This window comes from Podarcis pityusensis (assembly GCF_964106645.2).
Source record: "Podarcis pityusensis genome assembly, chromosome: 7".
NCBI classification, from domain to species: Eukaryota; Metazoa; Chordata; class Lepidosauria; order Squamata; family Lacertidae; genus Podarcis; species Podarcis pityusensis.
The window spans coordinates 90,354,298-90,372,021 of record NC_138031.1 but is presented as its reverse complement, the minus strand read 5'-3'; the positions used below and the strand labels follow the sequence as shown (position 1 = coordinate 90,372,021).

Sequence of the window (17,724 nt, the reverse complement as noted above, 5' to 3'; positions counted from 1 at the left end):
GAGACAGACAGATACCAACAATTTCTAATATTGTGTGGACCTCCTGGCACAAAGCATATTCCCTTAACCACAAGAGCAGGTCAGTTCTCATTATGATTACCTGCTCAACATCACAATGGGTGGCATGTGTGAGAGGTTTGTATCATAAAGTCCCCTTGGCCTGTGTACCCCACCCAAATCAGATGTGTCCCAGCTTTGCTCTCATTGCCTCAGTGTCATCTATTGTTTATAGGGATAAATGGCAAGTATTCACTTATGAAGTATAAAGTGAATGTGATACATGTAGAAACGTTGCCTGACGTGCCTGGAACCATATTTCTCTCCCTGGTGACAAAATCCCCCTTGGGGTTCTGTGTAGGCCTGTTCTGGAGCTATAAGCCAAACATACAAGGAAGACATCATGAGTAGTCCCAGCCTGCTGTCAGGTATTATTACAAATATTTATATGCCACCCCACCCTCAGAGAGTATCCAGGCCATGTTAGCATCAGCCTGAAACCATATAAAGCATTATTTCCATTCACTTCAATTCAATGCACTGTCAGCAACATGGTTGGGCTAAAGTGTGGAAAGGAGGGAGCAGGAGCTACGTCAGACCCTTGGGGGAGAGATTTAATTCAGATCACATTCAAAGAGCTAATTTCACTTCTGAATGAAAACACAGTCCTTCTTTGAAATTCACACTTCTCTGAATTTTGCAATTCCAAATCTCCAGCCAAGTAACATGCACAAAAATGCATGTACTATATTGGTGAACATAACAAAAATGCATTCTATCAGGGGAAATTGCTTTTCAAAAAATGTGTGTATTAGGCAAAATTGCATAGAAATGAATGCATTAGGAGAAATTAATTCTAAAATGCTGGTGAATTTTCATGAGAACTTTTTTTAAAAAATGCAAACTGATGTGAAAATGTGGAGAACTGAATTTAAGATGGAAAAACTGAAAGCAACTGAAATGGACAGATTTGCCAATCCCTCCAGGTGGATGGAGCAGGGTCTGCTCAGCTGCCATGATGTCACAGCAGAATTCTTTGCCTAGTCCCCACTCGTCTCATGACTGACTTATCATGACAGACTGTGGGGAACTGCATATTGGCAGCTGGCTTATATATTCTCCAAGGCTAGTTAAAATATCTCTAGCAGAGTTAACAAAGTCCAATCAATATTTATGTGGCGCCTTTTTATCTGCCACTGACGTACTGATCAGATGCATCCAGCCTGGTTTACATATAGTTTTGTCTTTCTGCTAGCACATTACCTGAAAAAATTCAGCATAGCTTTTACACACCTCAGTGAAGATACATCCTTCATGCTACTTGCCTTTGAAACAATAAGAGAAAAATCTTCAGAAAAATCAGAGTTTAAAAATAGGCCATGGATGCTTGGGGAATACTATTGAGATGAAAAATGAATCTCATCCTTGATTGAATACCTTGCTTGCGTTATGCTGCATACTTTGTTATGTAAAATCTCAGAATCTTTTTTCCTCCTGTAAAGGCTGTCAGTGAAAATTAGAAGAAAATTTGTGAATTGCATTTCCATAAATGAGTTGCACTGAGCTCAGCTTTAATTATTTTTAGGAAATACAATTGAATTCAATTTTAATTATTCATCCTAGAATGTCTAGGCAGGGATGAATTCAAACAACAGTGCAGAGTTAGAAAATTACCTTGGGACAATATTATCATAAAAAGTCAGCTCAATGCTCTAAAACCCTGTTTTGCAACACTGGTTAGCTAACTCCCTTCAGAAATAATAGCAATATAGTACACACAGCACAGCCTTATCTCAAATGTGTCTCAAACTGTACAGTTATTTAAAAATATTGTTTGCTTTTCTGAACACTCAGTCATGACGTACTATAGTGTTTCTGTACCATTGCCTTGCCTTTGAAAAGAACATCTAGCTACCACAGGGTGAAAAAAGGAACAGCAGGATATTCATTATGTTGTAGAGAGAGGTTTGGAAAAGAGATCCTACTCTCCAGTAGCACAATGGTTATCGCTCCATTAAAACTTGGTTAGTTTTGCATCTGCCATCACTCAATTTTAAACAGCATTCCCCACAAAAATACATAGGCTAGAATGATTCACAGCTGTGCAAATAAGATAATATTTTACTCACAGAGTTTCCAGAAGTTACAGCAAACAAATCCCCATCCACTGGCAGTAAAAGAAAGGTGAAAACAAGGTTCCATATGACTTACAAAAGAAAAGAACTTTATTACCTTACAAAAAAGATCATGCAATCTTTGGGTTAGCAAAGATGCAGGCTATAAAATTTCGCTTTTGGAGAGATTCAGTTCACTTGCAGCATTTGCTGAGTTGGGAGCCAAGCTGCATGTCTCCTTCTTCATTTGTTCCCTAAAGAGAACAGACTGAAAAGAGAGGGAGCAGAGGTTGCTAAGCCACACCCACTCTGGTAACTAGAGCTCAGGGCTCAGGTTAACTCATTCATTCATGGACACAAGTTTGAGTCAGTATCCGCATATTACAGCACATTCAGGCCGAGACATTAACGTCTCAGACCAGAGCCATCCCTGTCCTGGAAATCAAGTGAATCTTGAGACTGAATCATCTGTAGCCAGGGTGGAGAACTTCAGGTCCAGGAACCAAACATGGCCACCCAAAGTTCTCAAACTGGTCAGGATTTTCCCCAGGGCACACTTCCTACTAGCCCTTGTCTGGGCCCTCCTGGAGTGCTTTTCTTTGGATGGAATGTGTCCTTGAACTGTAATACTGACTTTTGCTTGTCTGAAGAGAGAGAGAGAAAAAAAAAGAGAGAAAGAGATTGTGATTTGCCATGGGACAGAGCTGTAGGAGCAAAATCGGTTCAGTCTAGATTTCATTTCATTCCCAGATCTTAGTCTAGTTCAGAACTTATTCACATCTATCTTATTATTTTCCCTAAAAAAAATATTATTGCACATAAATTATACCTGTTAAGATAAATTAACTAAGCTAATTCTTACAGATCTCCCAACACCAGCTTGACATGTTTGTTGGTTTTTGTTTTACATTTTGCTAGTTGACCATCAGAGAGTAGAGGTGATCAGGGGAGTCTTACCCATAGACATTAGTAGCATGGGGCACCAGGGCGCCAGGATTTTGGAGGGCGCCACAGGCTGAGTGTCCAGGAAGGAGAGTCAGGGCGCGCTCCCTTCCCCGCTCTGGGGCAGCCCTCTCCTCTCATCTCAGCTGCCCATTGGAGCCCACTGCGTCCAGCTCAGGGAAGCCTCTTTGCATCCCCTCCCACCGGGGCTGCCTGGGTGCCTGGCGGGTGCAATCGGGGGCGATTCCCAGGCGTCTGATCACTTGCTCCTTTGTCCCCTTGAGACTCCGCCCCCAGACTCTCACAGCTCTTGGAAGGTTTGCCGGTGTCCTGAGTGAGTAGCTGGAGGGATGCGGGAGCGGCGACTCAACAGAGGTATTTCCCCCCTGTCCCTGTCCCTGTCCCACTGGGAGCCAGCTAAGAGAGAGAGAGATATTCATGGGTCCTCTAGACCAACCCCCCTCTAGTGCAGGAATCACAGCACAAGCATCTCTCACAAAACAAGTTTGCTCCATCTTCCCTGTGAACAGGCCTTCAGATACAACAGAATGATAGAACTATTCAGAGAGTTGGAAGAGAACCACCAGGGTCATCTAGTCCAACCCCCTGCAATGCAGCAATCTTTTGCCCAACATTGGGCTTGAAACCGCAGCCCTGAGATTAAGAGTCTCATGTTTTACTGACTGAGGTATATCTAAGTTCAGGTTAAGCTATGCCATTTTGCTTGGACAATTTAAGACCAGGAGTGACTTGTCAGATTTTGGCTGGCTCACATGCACCTGAGACCACAGAACACGGCCCATAGGCTGTCTTGAACCCCATATATATATTCCCATGTAGTGGTAGAGCTGCTGCTTTGCATGCAGTAGATCGATCCCAGGTTCAATCCTCAATATCTTCAGGTATAGCTGGGAATGCCCCCTGTCTGAAACCCTCACACTGCTGGTCACGGTAGACAATAAACTCAGCTTCCTGTGTTCCATAAGCCACTACTAGTATATCCTATCAGGGGCTTTAACAGAGAATTATCTCATATAATTTATGTAAGATGATCCTTTTTTCTGTGTTTATTTTCCTTTAATCTCTTAATATGCTTTCCCTTGTATATGTTACAGCTAGTTCTGCAATCTGATATTGAATGTGTACTTAAGAATTATTGTGGGTAAAAGGAACACAAGCAAAATTGGCTTGGATCACAGTAGGCAGTGCAACAAAAGCCCTGCTAGTGCTTAGAATAAAAAAATCACACTGATCTGTCCTCTTTGTGCCAAAAAATGCCCTGAAGTGTTGCACTGCTATACTAGCTGACAATTCCTTCTGGATCTTTTGCTTTTGTTTAAAACAATGATGCTTCCTAATTCTGTTGTTTCTGTGCAGATCACATTAGCTCGTTCTTGCTGCATAGCATCCCTTGCTTATAGATTTCTTTCTCTTTTACACATGCATACATGAACACACACACACACCAGGTTAAGGGGGGGAAACCCCTTCCTGTCAGTTGCCAGAGTTAGGCCTTATCTATAATTTCTGGCTTTGCTCTGCTGTGAGCCTCTTGGATTGTTTTTATGAAAAAAGATCTGTTGGACTGACTTTGCAGTCATTTAGATTATTATTATTATTTTTTAAAAGATCTGAATTTAAAAAGAAATCAACATTGTTAAAAACAAGGTGATACATAATAAGATAATTTGTCTTAAATCTGAAAAAACAAGAAAAAACAAAACATGGTGGTGTTGTATATACCACCTCCAGAACGGACCTCTAGAATGAATTAAGTTCTTAACCTGAGGTACCACTGTATAACTGCATTGTTAATAAATGAGCAACTAAAAAAAGCTTACAGTATATTTCCTGTTTTCTTTTCCCAAGCAGAGATAATGTGTAAGTGTCAGCTCCCTAAAAAAAGGTCAACAACACTGAGGGAACCTTTCCTTAAAAAGTCAACAACTTTTGGGTCCCCTCCTTAAAAAGGGGGAAATTTGGGGGGGGGGGCACCGGAGGGATCTTTGCACCACGGCGCCGGATACGCTTAAGATGGCCCTGGAGGTGATGGCAACCGGTCTGGATGTGAAAACTGGGTTTGTCCTCAAATCCATACAAAGAGAGAGGGGTGAGATGAACTGGGGTCTATTTAAAGCACAGAATGGGCAGGGGGACATTGAACACCTCCCACACCGGTGCTAATCCACGGGTCCTGCACTGGTTTTACCTACTAGGGCTCTGTAAAGGGAACTGATCCTGAGAAAGAGTTGGGGGACAAATACACAGGTATGTACACAGTTTTCATACTTTCAGTGTTTAATTATTTTTTAATGATTATTTCCCCCTATGTTTTTAGTTGGTCTTCTTTTTATCTGTAAGCGGTTTTGAGTCCCATCACGGCAAAAGGTGGGGTTATTATTATTATTATTATTATTATTCAGCTTCTTCCAAACCACTTGTCTGCCCTGTTTTTTCAATTATCACTTCACCCCTTTATACAGATTCAGCAAGACCAAAATTGAGTCAGTCCCCATCAAGCCTGCTTTGGCCTGTATATCCTGAAATAAACTGAGTAAAGAGTCCCCCCTGCAAAACAGTTGCCTCCAGAACTGGATGTTTCATTTTAGAGCTGCCAAGTAGATTGATGTTCCCTCTCATGGCTCATGCTTCGTTTGCGTTCCCTCTTCAGAGCCCACTGAGATATCATGAATGGTAGGCTAATTTATCATGGCTGCGATGATAGAGCAGCTGCAATCTAATGTGTTTATTTCAGAAACAGAACACTTCTACTATTGATTTTTAATTAACTTGAACACTTTCCTTTTGGACCTTCTGCATTCTGGGAATACCATGTGGGAATGCTTGAAAGGACTCTAGCCATCAAACCTGAAGGCTGATTCGCCCATGTCTGTCCAAAGCTTAGTGTCAGCAACCGCAAGTGGATGAATGGGTGAAGCCCAGGAGGTCACATTCATAGTCCTCAAGGTACGCTGGCGGCCTACGTGTGCGTTGCAGCCTGGGGTGTTCCCTGGTCCGGGGTTCAGGTTCTGGCTCATGTTCCAAGGATGCTGGCTGTGATGGGGCCATTGGGTCTGGTGCAACCAGCTCGCTCAGTCGTGGTTCTGGTTCCGATGTCCTTTCGGCCTCACGGGTCCTCTCTGTATTTACTGGTTCTGCCTCTCCTGCTGGCCCCTCCTGCTCTATGGGCCTCACTGCCCCACTGTTCCCTTGGAACTCCTCTGACCTGTCCTCCTCCTGGTTTTCTCCCGGGAATCGTCGCCGTATCTGGTTGCAGTGGCAGCGCCAGCATTGCCCCCATCCGTTAGCACCTCGTACGACATGGGGCCAGTGACCCTGGTGACTGTGGCGGGTACCCATGCTGGGCCTGCCCCAAAATTCTTTGCGTACACTGGGTCCTGGGCCTCGAAGGTCCGGGGGTTCCTACCTTCCCCCACTACTACCTCATCCTGAGCTCTATCTGGGTGAAAGCAGTCCAATCTGATTGCAAGGCGCCGACCCATTAGTAGTTCAGCGGGGCTCCGGCCAGTCGTTGAGCTGGGGGTGCTGTGCTAGGAGGAATGTGGCAAGGCGGTGCTCCCAATCCCCTTGCATCATGCGGCGAAGGGTGTCCTTGGTGGTCCGCACCATGTGTTCTGCTTGGCCATTGGTGGCAGGGTGGAATGGCACCGAACGGATGTGTCGGATGGCGTTCTGCGCTGTGAAGGTTTGGAATTCTCCTGACGTAAATGTGGTCCCGTTGTCTGAGACGAGAGTGTCAGGGAGCCCGTGGGTTGCAAACAGCCTGCATAGTACCCGGATGGCTGCGGACGTAGAAGTGGACGGTACCAGTGCGACTTCCAGCCATTTGGTGTAGGAGTCCATCACTATGAAGAATGTTTTCCCCTGAAAGGGGCCAGCGAAGTCCACATGCAGGCGTGACCATGGTGCTTGGGCGGACTCCCAGGACTGGACTGGGGCCCTTGGGGGATTTGGGCGGGATTCTTGGCAGGCCTGGCAGTGTTTGACCCAGGGCTCTATCTCTCCGTCGATCCCCGGCCACCACACATAACTCCTGGCAAGTGCCTTCATTCTTACTACCCCTGGGTGTGTCTCGTGTAGGGCTGTGAGGACCCTTTTGTGGAGGGGCTGGGGAACAACGACCCTGCTTCCCCATAACAGGCACCCCTTGTGGGCCGACAGTTCATGTTTGCGGGTTGTGTAGCCATAACAGGCACCCCTTGTGGGCCGACAGTTTGCGGGTTGTGTAGCCGGCGAATTCTGGCCCGGGGCTGCTGCTGGGCCATCCCCTCCACACCCAGTCCAGGACCCCGGAGATGACCCTATCTTTCTTGGAATGGTGTGCAACTTCTTGTGCTTGAATGGGCGGTCGGGAAGCAGCTCCAGGCTCATAACCTCTTGTGCAGGTGCTGGGTTGGGGCCTGTTTCCGGTAGTGGTAGCCTGCCGAGGGCGTCCGCATGGCCCATTGCCTTCCCAGGGCGGTGAATCAGTGCATACTGGTAGCTGGCAAGGAAAATTGACCACCTGAGGACACGAGGAGACAGCACTTGGGGGGTCTGCTTTTTGGGGGCAAACAAGCCAAGCAACGGCTTGTGGTCAGTCACCACGGTGAAGGGCCGCCCGTACAAGAAATCATGGAATTTTTTTACCCCCTTCATGATTGCCAGACTCTCCTTGTCGATTTGCGAGTAGTTCCGCTCGGTTGCGTTGAGTGTCTGGGAAAAGTATGCCACCAGTACCTCTCTTCCATCTGGGAGTTGGTGTCCCAGGACAGCGCCAATGCCATAGGGCGAGGCGTCGCATGCTAGCACCACCGGCAGCCTCTCGTCAAAGTGTGCCAAGACCGAGTTTGAGACAAGCAAGTCCTTGACTCCCTGGAATGCGGCCTCCTGGTGCTGGCCCCACACCCAAGGGGCCCGCTTGTCCAGGAGTCTGTGTAGGGGCTCCACTACCACCGCCTTGTGGGGAAGGAAGGAATGGTAAAAGTTCAATAGTCCCAAGAAGGCTTGAAGTTCAGTCTTGCTCTTGGGCGCTGGGGCATCACAAATGGCCCGTACCTTGTCCCCAGTTGGGTGGACCCCTTCTGCGTCCACCATAAATCCCAGAAAGTCCACCTGAGGCACTCCTAGTAGACATTTTTCCCGCTTCACCTTGAGACCCACCGTCTGGAAACAGTGCAGAACGGTGCAGAGGCGGTCCTCAAACTCCTCTGGTGTGGGCCCGGCAATCAACACATCATCGAAGAAGGGGGTGACGCCAGGAATCCCTTTAAGGAGAGAGTCCATTAGATTCTGGAATATGCCTGGTGCCACGCTGACACCGAATTGCAGCCGCTTTACCCTGAACACTCCCCTGTGCGTCACAATCGTCTGTGCCTCTGCTGTGGCCTCATCTACTGGCAGCTGTTGATATGCTTGGGCCAAGTCCAGCTTGCCAAAAATTTTCAACCCAGCCAGGGTGGCAAGGACATGGCTGACCACTGGCACTGGGTATGCGTGGGCCGTGAGGGCCTTGTTTATGGTACATTTGTAGTCTGCGCAGATGCGGACCGAACCATTAGGTTTCATGGGTGTGACGATTGGGGTTTCCCAGGGGGCATTAGGCACCGGCTCCAGCACTCCTTGCTCCATGAGCCGGTCCAATTCCTCGTCTATACGGGGTTTCAGGGTGAACAGGACCCGGCAGGCCTTGAGCCTGACAGGTCGTACTGCAGGGTCAAGCTGTAGAGCAATGGGGGGGGGGCCCGTATACTGTCCCAATTTCCCATCGAAAACCCCCGGAAATTCCTTGCATATGGCATCCATGTCCACTTGTAAGCTAGTGTGGTTCACCCCGGTGACGGCTAGCCCCAGTGGTCCAAACCATGCCAATCCCAGTAAGCTAATGTAGGGGCCCTTGACCACAAGCAAGTCCAGTTGCCACGTCTGCCCTCGATATTGCACCCTGAAGGTCCCCACCCCCATTGTGGGGACCTTACGTTTCTGGAAGTCCCGGAGGGTGAATGGCGCCGGCCTGAGTTTGGGACCCCCACTAGGACACAGTTTCCTTAAGGTCCTTGCCGAGATTATGGATAGAGTTGAACCCGTGTCAAGCTCCATGCGGTACGGGCCCCCCTCTATCTGTACCTCTACATAAATTTTCTCTACATTGGGGTGGGGCAACTGGTATACCTGGATGTCTGTGAGCTCCGTTGAGTTGCCTTGGTGCGTTGGGCCCCGGGACCTGGGGCTCTTGGATTGGTCATCTGATGCCTGGCGTTGGGTGGGCTGAGCCCGACACACCCGGGCGATGTGTCCCAATTTTCCGCACTGTCTGCACTCTGCATTGCGGAAACGGCAGGTCCTCCTCTCGTGACTCTCCCCGCAGCTTGCGCGGTTCCCTCCTTCTCGTTGAGGCAGCTGTGGTCTGTGCACTGCTTGAGTGCGCTGCTGTACTCGGTGCACCTCCTCTCTGTCAGATCCTGAGTCGTCGGTGATTGGTCCTAGAACAATAGGATCCAAAATGCAGCAGTCTGATTGGTCCTAGAACAATAGAATTCAGCGTGCAGCAGTCTGATTGGTCCTAGAACAAAGCAGCAGTATGATTGGTTGGCAGGAACCACCCAATCATGCTCCAGATAGAAGTGAATCCACAACCTGATTGGCCTACAGGAGAATTCCGGAATTAGCCAATCACATGCAGCCCATTGTGTAAATAATGTATATAAAGCAGAGTATATAACTTTGAGGGGACTTTCATTCCCTCCTCACCACTATGAGCTGAATAAAGAGCATGAAATCCACTCTCGACTCTGAGTATATTTCACTGGCGACGAGGATGGGATTCCGCTGAGCTGACCGCCACACGCAGCAATGCCTATGAATTTGTTTTATATAACAACATGGAACCTGTTTTTGAAGCTTTTCTTGGGTTCAAAAGCAACCTCCAGAAATGTGACAGAGTTTTCCATTTGAGCAATCCAAATCCAAATCCCTCTTCAATGTCCAAAATTCGTTGTGCAGTTCTTGGGATCCTGTCTGCTATATTTTAGATTCTGCATAAGTAAGGACGTCTCCTTGGTTACTTTCTGCAAGGCAGAAGACAGCCATAATTTGAAAAATTAGGAGGTCTGTTCTTTGATTAAACACCCCCAGAATGTTTAGATTAACAAAAGATGTTAATCACCATCTATTTAAAAAAAATTATTCCATTTATGTCACAGTAATGAGGATTAATGGGTTGGATACTGATCACACACATCTCGATTTTGAAATTATTTACCTCCATGGGATCATCATGATTTTCACCAGAGAATAAGGCAGCAGAAAAAGAAACTGACAATCCATAAACTCCATATTTTGGGTAGGCTTTAGGAAGTTCTTCTTCCTCTGAACGCCAGTCCTTCCTGAGTCCATGCATAGCCTGAAGTAATCTGGATGGGGCCCCTGAGTCACACTGGTGCTACTGCTGAAGCCTTGAGCCCCATAGGAGCCAATGGCATCACTCCCAGTTGTGGAGTGGCAAAGTGTACCCCTCTGTGGTGTAGTGGGTAGAGTGTCGGACTAGGACTCCGGAGACCAGGGTTCATAATCGCCTCCCGGCCATGAAGCTCACAGGGCGACCTTGGCCCAGTCACTGCCTCTCTGCCTACCAAGGTGGTCGGGGGAATTCAATGAGGAGGGGGAGAGCTATGGGCACCACTCTGAGCTCCTTGGAGAAAAAGCTGGGTATAAATGCCACAAATGAATACACTGAGCATCCAAAGCCTCAGACTGTACTGTGATTTTTGCACCTCATCACCCTCCCCTTCTCCTTCCAGTGAGACAGAGCAGAAGAAAAGGACACAGCAGAATCTGAGGTTTTCCCGGTGCTACGCAATGATATCCAGAACTCGGAAGGTTCATCTGTAAAGAGCAGCATGAGCACCGCACACACAAGTTGCAGCTTAAAACAAAAGCAGTATTAATAAAATTAAAAATTACTACCCACCCTTCATCCCAAGGGCCCAGGGTGGGTTACCACAATTACAGACATGGCACTAAAAACAGTTCAGAACAATGTAGAGTTATAGAAACAAGGTGGGTACAGCTGAAGTGTCAAAAGCCTAGTAACTGCTCCTCACTCTCCACGATGGTGGTGGATTTCAGAGCTTGCCATGATTTCCATTTCTAGAAGAAGGCAAGGGGTGACAAAGGCTGTCATCATTCCACGCAGCAAACAAAGCCACTCTTGAGAGTGTGGGACAGGCTCGTAAATGTTGTGTGCTTCAAAGTGTGTGTGGGGGGGGGATTAATCTTTCGGTTGCAAAAATGACCCCTGTCTAATCTTATGTCATGTTTGACATTCTGCAGATGAATACAGAAATCTTTGAGGGTCCTGCCTTTTAAATACATGTCTCTAGAGACAAACAGTGGCTTCCTTTTCTTGTATGTCCTTGCTTCTACTTTTCCTCCACAGATTGCTTCTGACAAACAAGCATAAACAATAGGAAAGGGAAACAAAGATGCTAAGAAGACAATGGACAAATCTACAGATGAAAATAGTGATTTAATAAGAGCACACTAGGATTGATTGATTGATTGATTGATTGATTGATTGCTTTAAACTAACTTATACTCTGCTTTAAAAAAACCTCCCCAACCTCAAAGTGGTTCACAATTCTACATTATAAGTAACATAGGGGCAATTTTTTGGATGCATTTATTGACTACTTGACTTGAAATTATCCTTCAAATCAGTTTCCTGGCGTTCCTGCTTTCTCACACAAAATTTTTGTTTATTGTGGGAGAGCAAAAACACAACTTCTCTCATCATTTTGCAGAGTCTCCCAAATTCTCTTGTGTTAAAAAAAAGTTACAAGAAAGGAGTTTCTGACTGAACATCAGGAAAAACCTTCTGATGATAAGAGCTGTTTGGCAGTGGAACAGACTCACTTGAGAGATGGTGGACTCTCCTTCCTTGGAAGTTTTCAAGCAGAGGTTGGTTCTCCATCTGTCAGGGATGCTTTTGCTGAGATTCTTGCATTTCAGGGGGATGGACTAGATGACCCTTGGGTCCCTTCCAACTCTACAGTTCTATGATGCTATGATTCTATATATATGAGAAGGGATGGAACATCCCCCCATCCTATATAACAAATTTAACAGACCATAGGCACCAGGTGGGGGGAGGGGCCAGGCACCCACAAACTTTTGCATCAGGGCAAGCGCCCGTGGGGACGTGCTGGCGTCAGATGCTGATGGTCCTGGGGCCAAGTCAGCAGGCCTGTGACTGACTCTGAGACTATGCACACCAGAGTCTGTTGAGTTCCATAAGGCTAGGCACACTTGCCTCTGCTTGGGTTCAGAGAACGTAAAGCTTTTTCTGATTTTCTGATTAAGCCTATTAAAGACTGAAATCTCAATAAATAGTTGTTTACTAATTAAGCAGTCTTAATTAGGCAGTCTTGATGCCTCCCTTTCCATGGAGGCACTGGTTTCAGCAACAGCCAAGGCGACATTTTTCCTCCTTCGTCACATTAAGCAGTTGGTCCCTTACCTCTCCCGCCCCGATCTGGCCTCAGGCTTGACTATTGTAATTCACTCTACGTGGGGCTGCCCTTGAAGCTGTCCCAGAAACTCCAGAGGGTGCAAAATGCTACAGCGAGGCTCCTCACAGGGTCTCTGCCATGGGAGCATATTCATCCAGTGCTTTACCAGTTGCACTGGCTCCCAGTGGAGTATCGGGTCAGGTTTAAGGTGCTGGTTTTGACCTTTAAAGCCCTTTGTGGCTTAGGGCTTTAAGCCATTTACGGGACCGCCTCTCCTGGTATGCCCCACAGAGGACCTTAAGGTCCATGAATAATCATAGTTTAGAGGGCCCGGGCCCTAAGGAAGTCAGAATATCCTCTACCAGGGCCAGGGCCTTCTCCGACCTGGTGAAATGCTCTGTCCCATGAGACCAGGGCCCTGCAGGATTTAACTTCCTTCCGCAGGGCCTGTAAGACACAGCTATTCCGCCTGGCTTTCAATTTGAACTTAGCCTGATCTTTTATTCCCCTTCCTTCCCTCCCCCTCCCCTTTTTATGAAGATTACCGGCTCTGGGATCCCACAGCTATTCTCCCCTAGTCTTCTCGTTGGCCCAAATAGGAATAATTTAGCCAGCTAGCCCTGGTGATCATCTAACGTTTATTGAATGGATTTCCCCCGTAAATTGATTTTTGAATTCTGAATTTATTGCTATTCACGTCTTATACTGTATTTTATGCTGGTGTTTTGTTTTGTTTTTTGCATCAATTAAGTATTTTAAATTTGTTGTTAGCCGCCCTGAGCCCGGTTTCTGAACTGGGAAGGACGGGGTATAAATAAAAAACTATTATTATTATTATTATTATTATTAATAGCTTTTGGAGGACTACTTACAGCTACACCAGCCAAGGGGAGTGAGAGATGCTCTAGAGAAGTGATAGATTCAACCCATATTCTGCTAACTTGCACGATTGTTCCCATTGTTGCTCTCTTCTTCCTTTGCAACCCTCTCTGGGCATTGCTCCATCAAACATTAATATATGCTACTGTGAGACCGAGCTTGAGAACATTTATTTAATACTTAATGGATGAATATATCCTAACTGAAACAGAAAACACAAAAAAAGAATGAAAGTCAGAGGAATTAAAAATTTCGCGGTGTCAGCACAAAAAAGAAATCTATGCAGCTTGCACTTCAGCCACTAAACAGGTAACCAGACCTTTACTAACCAGGGTGTAGGTGTGCAGTTGCTATGACAACAGGGCAGCCTGATGCAAAGGCTTTAACAGCAGTGTTTAATATGGAGTTTCAGCTGGGTTAGCTGCCATATGACAGAGATGGGAAACCTTTCTCAGTCCAAGGGCCTCACCCTGTCCTTGGGAACTTTCCTGGGGGTGCATATCAGTGATGGGCAGGGCCAGAGGGAAAAGTGCTGGTGTGGATGGATGAGACTCTTAGCTGTTGTCAGGAAAAGCATTGACCATAGTACAGCAAGTACATCATAATAGGCTCAGGTTTGTATATATGTGTAAGTAAATGATATATCCTAAAGACACCACAGTCTCTCCTGGGCCTCATTTTCAAAAATGTAACATAGACCCTGGGTAAGTGTGTCTTAACCCCTGGAATCTCGCACCACTTAGAGACTGGGATGGGGGGGCAACAGTATCAAACGTCACTGAGAGATCAAGGAATGATAACAGGGTCACAATCCCTGTGTCCTTCTCCTGATAAAGGAATACACCCCAATATTTCTCTGATGAAAATAGGGACACCCTGTTCCACCATAATCATAACCATAATGTTATTATTTATACCCCATTCATCTGGCTGGGTTGCCCCAGACATTCTGGGCATCTTCCAACATATGTAAGAACATAACAAAACATTTCAAACCTTCCATATACAGAGCTGCCTTCAGGTGTCTTCTAAAGGTTGTATAATTGCTTATCTCCTTGGCTCAGGGAGTCGCATAATTTCATACCCCCTAACATTTCTGTGATGAAAATAGGGGCATCCTAAGGAAAAGTGGGACATTCTGGGATCAAATCAGAAATTGGGATGGCTTCTTTAAATCAGGGACTGCCCCTGGAAAATAGGGGCACTTGGAGGGTCTGTAAAGGTACCCAGGGCCGATTCAGTCCCATAGCTAGACCTGAATCTTGACTGGAATGGGTGAACTGTCCTATCCTATCTCTCTTGACCACCTTTCCCAGAAAGAGGGTATTTATGACTGGGTGGTAGTTGCAACAAACTTCCAATGCATAACCATTGGTGAGGCTGACTGGGTGGGGGTTGGGCTTGACAGGAGGGCTGCTGGCCCTCATTACACTGAGGATAGAAATGGATGTCACTGCACAAGCAAGATACTATTTCCTTTCCTAGGGAAGGCTACCTTCATGCAGTGCTATCACACACTCCAGACCAGGACTCTTCCCTTGGAGATGAGCAAATCTGCCAATTTCAGTTTCTCTCTGTTTCTCTTTAAGGTTACCATTAAAAAAACAAAAAATGTCCTCATGAAAATTCACCTGCATTTTTGTGTAAATTTGTCCTAATGTACACATGTTTACAAACCATTTTTTTCTAATACAATGCATTTTTAATGTTATTTTCAAATATATACACATTTTTATGCACACCTTTCCATGAGCATGTGCATGGCAGGAGAAATGCTTTGCAAAATTTGGAGAAGTGCAAATTTCAAGGGATGGCTGTGGTTTGCTTCACACATTGTTCTATTGTTGTTTGGTCGTTTAGTCGTGTACGACTCTTCGTGACCCCCTGGACCAGAGCACGCCAGGCACTCCTGTCTTCCATTGCCTCCCACAGTTTGGTCAAACTCTTGTTGGTAGCTTTGAGAACACTGTCCAACCATCTCGTCCTCTGTCGTCCCCTTCTTCTTGTGCCCTCAATCTTTCCCAACATCAGGGTCTTTTCCAGGGAGTCTTCTCTTCTCATGAGGTGGCCAAAGTATTGGAGCCTCAGCTTCACGATCTGTCCTTCTAGTGAGCACTCAGGGCTGATTTCCTTCAGAATGAATAGGTTTGATCTTCTTGCAGTCCATGGGACTCTCAAGAATCTCCTCCAGCACCATAATTCTAGAGCCTCAATTCTTCGGCGATCAGCCTTCTTTATGGTCCAGCTCTCACTTCCATACATCACTACCGGGAAAACCAGAGCTTTAACTATACGGACCTTTGTTGGCAAGGTGATGTCTCTGCTTTTTAAGATGCTGTCTAGGTTTGTCATTGCTTTTCTCCCAAGAAGCAGGCGTCTTTTAATTTTGTGTCACCATCTGCAGTGATCATGGAGCCCAATGTTGTAAACAAAATCTGCCCTTTCCCCCTTATGGGGTACCCAAGAGCCCATATAGAGTCCTTAAGTGGGTTCCCTATCGGTAGGAGAAAACAACAGAGGCCAACCATAGAATATTGAGAAGCAAAGCAGCTAGTAAGTCTGATCTTTATTAAAACTGTTGCAACAGGGTGCTCCATAATTCAAAAGAATCAATTCTTTGGCAATCAGCCTTCTTTATGGTCCAGTTGGCAAGGTGATGGCTCTGCTTTTTAAGATGCTGTCTAGGTTTGCCATTGCTTTTCTCCCAAGGAGCAGGCGTCTTTTAATTTCGTGACTGCTGTCACCATCTGCAGTGATCATGGAGCCCAAGAAAATAAAATCTCCAATTCTCCATGATAATAAATGAAGAGATAGAATGGAAGATAAAATGGCTGAGACATAGAAATTTTGAGTTTGCAAATAAACCTGGCAAACTTCTGGTCTGGCAATTAAAGAAGAAAAAGGAAGACAGAATTATCAATAAAATTAAAATTGAAGACAAATGGATTTAAGAACCGAAGGAAATTAGTAAAAACTTTGCTAGTTTTTTCGGAAATCTATATAAAGAAGGTCCAGAGAATCTAGAAAAAATAATTGATTATTTGGGCAAAAAGAAACTACCAATAATACCTAAGGAAAAAACTGAAATTTTGAACTCACCAATAACAGCTATGGAGGTGCAACAAGCTATACAGAGATCAAAATTAGGAAAGACACCGGGCCCAGATGGTCTCCCAGCTAATCACTATAAAAAGTTAGAACAAGCATTATTTCTTCCCATGAAAGACCTAATGAATAATATTCTGACAAATGGAAAGCTACCGAAAACCTGGAAGGACAGCTTTATTACTCTTATCCACAAACAGGGAACAGATGCCTCAAACATGGCCAATTACAGACCCATTGCACTGCTAAATAACGATTACAAGATATTTGCAGACATTCTTGCGAATAGATTAAAAATGGTGCTGAAAAAGATAATTCATAAAGATCAAACCGGATTTCTTCCCGGACGATTTATGCAATCCAATATTAGATGTGTGATTAATGTGTTAGAATATCTGGATATTAAAATTGATAAACCAGCAGCTATTATGTTGATGGACGCTGAAAAGGCTTTTGACAACGTGTCCTGGAAGTTTATGAAAAAATTAATGGAAGAAATTGGACTGGGAGAAAATATTTGTAAAGGAATAAATGCCATCTATTCAGAACAATATGCAAAATTGATCATCAACGGAAGAATTACTGAGGAGTGCAAAATAAACAAGGGAACCAGACAGGGCTGCCCACTGTCACCACTGATATTTATCTTGGTGATGGAAGTCTTGAACAATCAGATAAGAAAGGATCAGCTTGTTAAACATATCACTCTGGGAAACAAATCATATAAAATTAAAGCTTTTGCGGATGATTTACTTGTTATGAGTGAAAAACCCTAAAGAAAGTCTGAAAAGAGTGCTGGAATTGATTAAAGAATTTGGAGAAGTGGCAGGCTTTAAGCTGAACATAACAAAAACAAAAATGCTTGTTAAAAATGTAACCATGGAAGAAAAGGACGACTTAGAAAAAATATTGGGCCTGAAAATCTCCTCAAAAGCAAAATACCTGGGTATTTGGATCCCCCCAAGAACATAAACTTATTTCAGGATAATTACACCAAAACTTGGTTAGAGATTAGAAAAAACTTTGAAACCTGGAGTAAATTAAAATTAACATTTCTGGGTAGGATTTCCATTATAAAGATGACTGTGCTTCCAAAATTAATCTTTTTATTTCAAATGATTCCAATACTGGGTGAAGCAGGTTGTCTCAAGATATGGCAAAGAGAAATTTCCAAATTC

The 17,724-nt window shown here is 45.2% G+C and overlaps 1 long non-coding RNA gene across 1 annotated transcript; it reads left to right on the top strand.

Moving 5' to 3' along the window:
- Positions 1–204: 204 nt before the first annotated feature.
- Positions 205–5,621, top strand: LOC308481118. Its single transcript, XR_013988465.1, has 3 exons — positions 205–425; positions 5,392–5,441; positions 5,537–5,621. It is a non-coding gene; the product is annotated as an uncharacterized lncRNA (long non-coding RNA).
- The last annotated feature ends 12,103 nt before the right edge of the window (positions 5,622–17,724 follow it).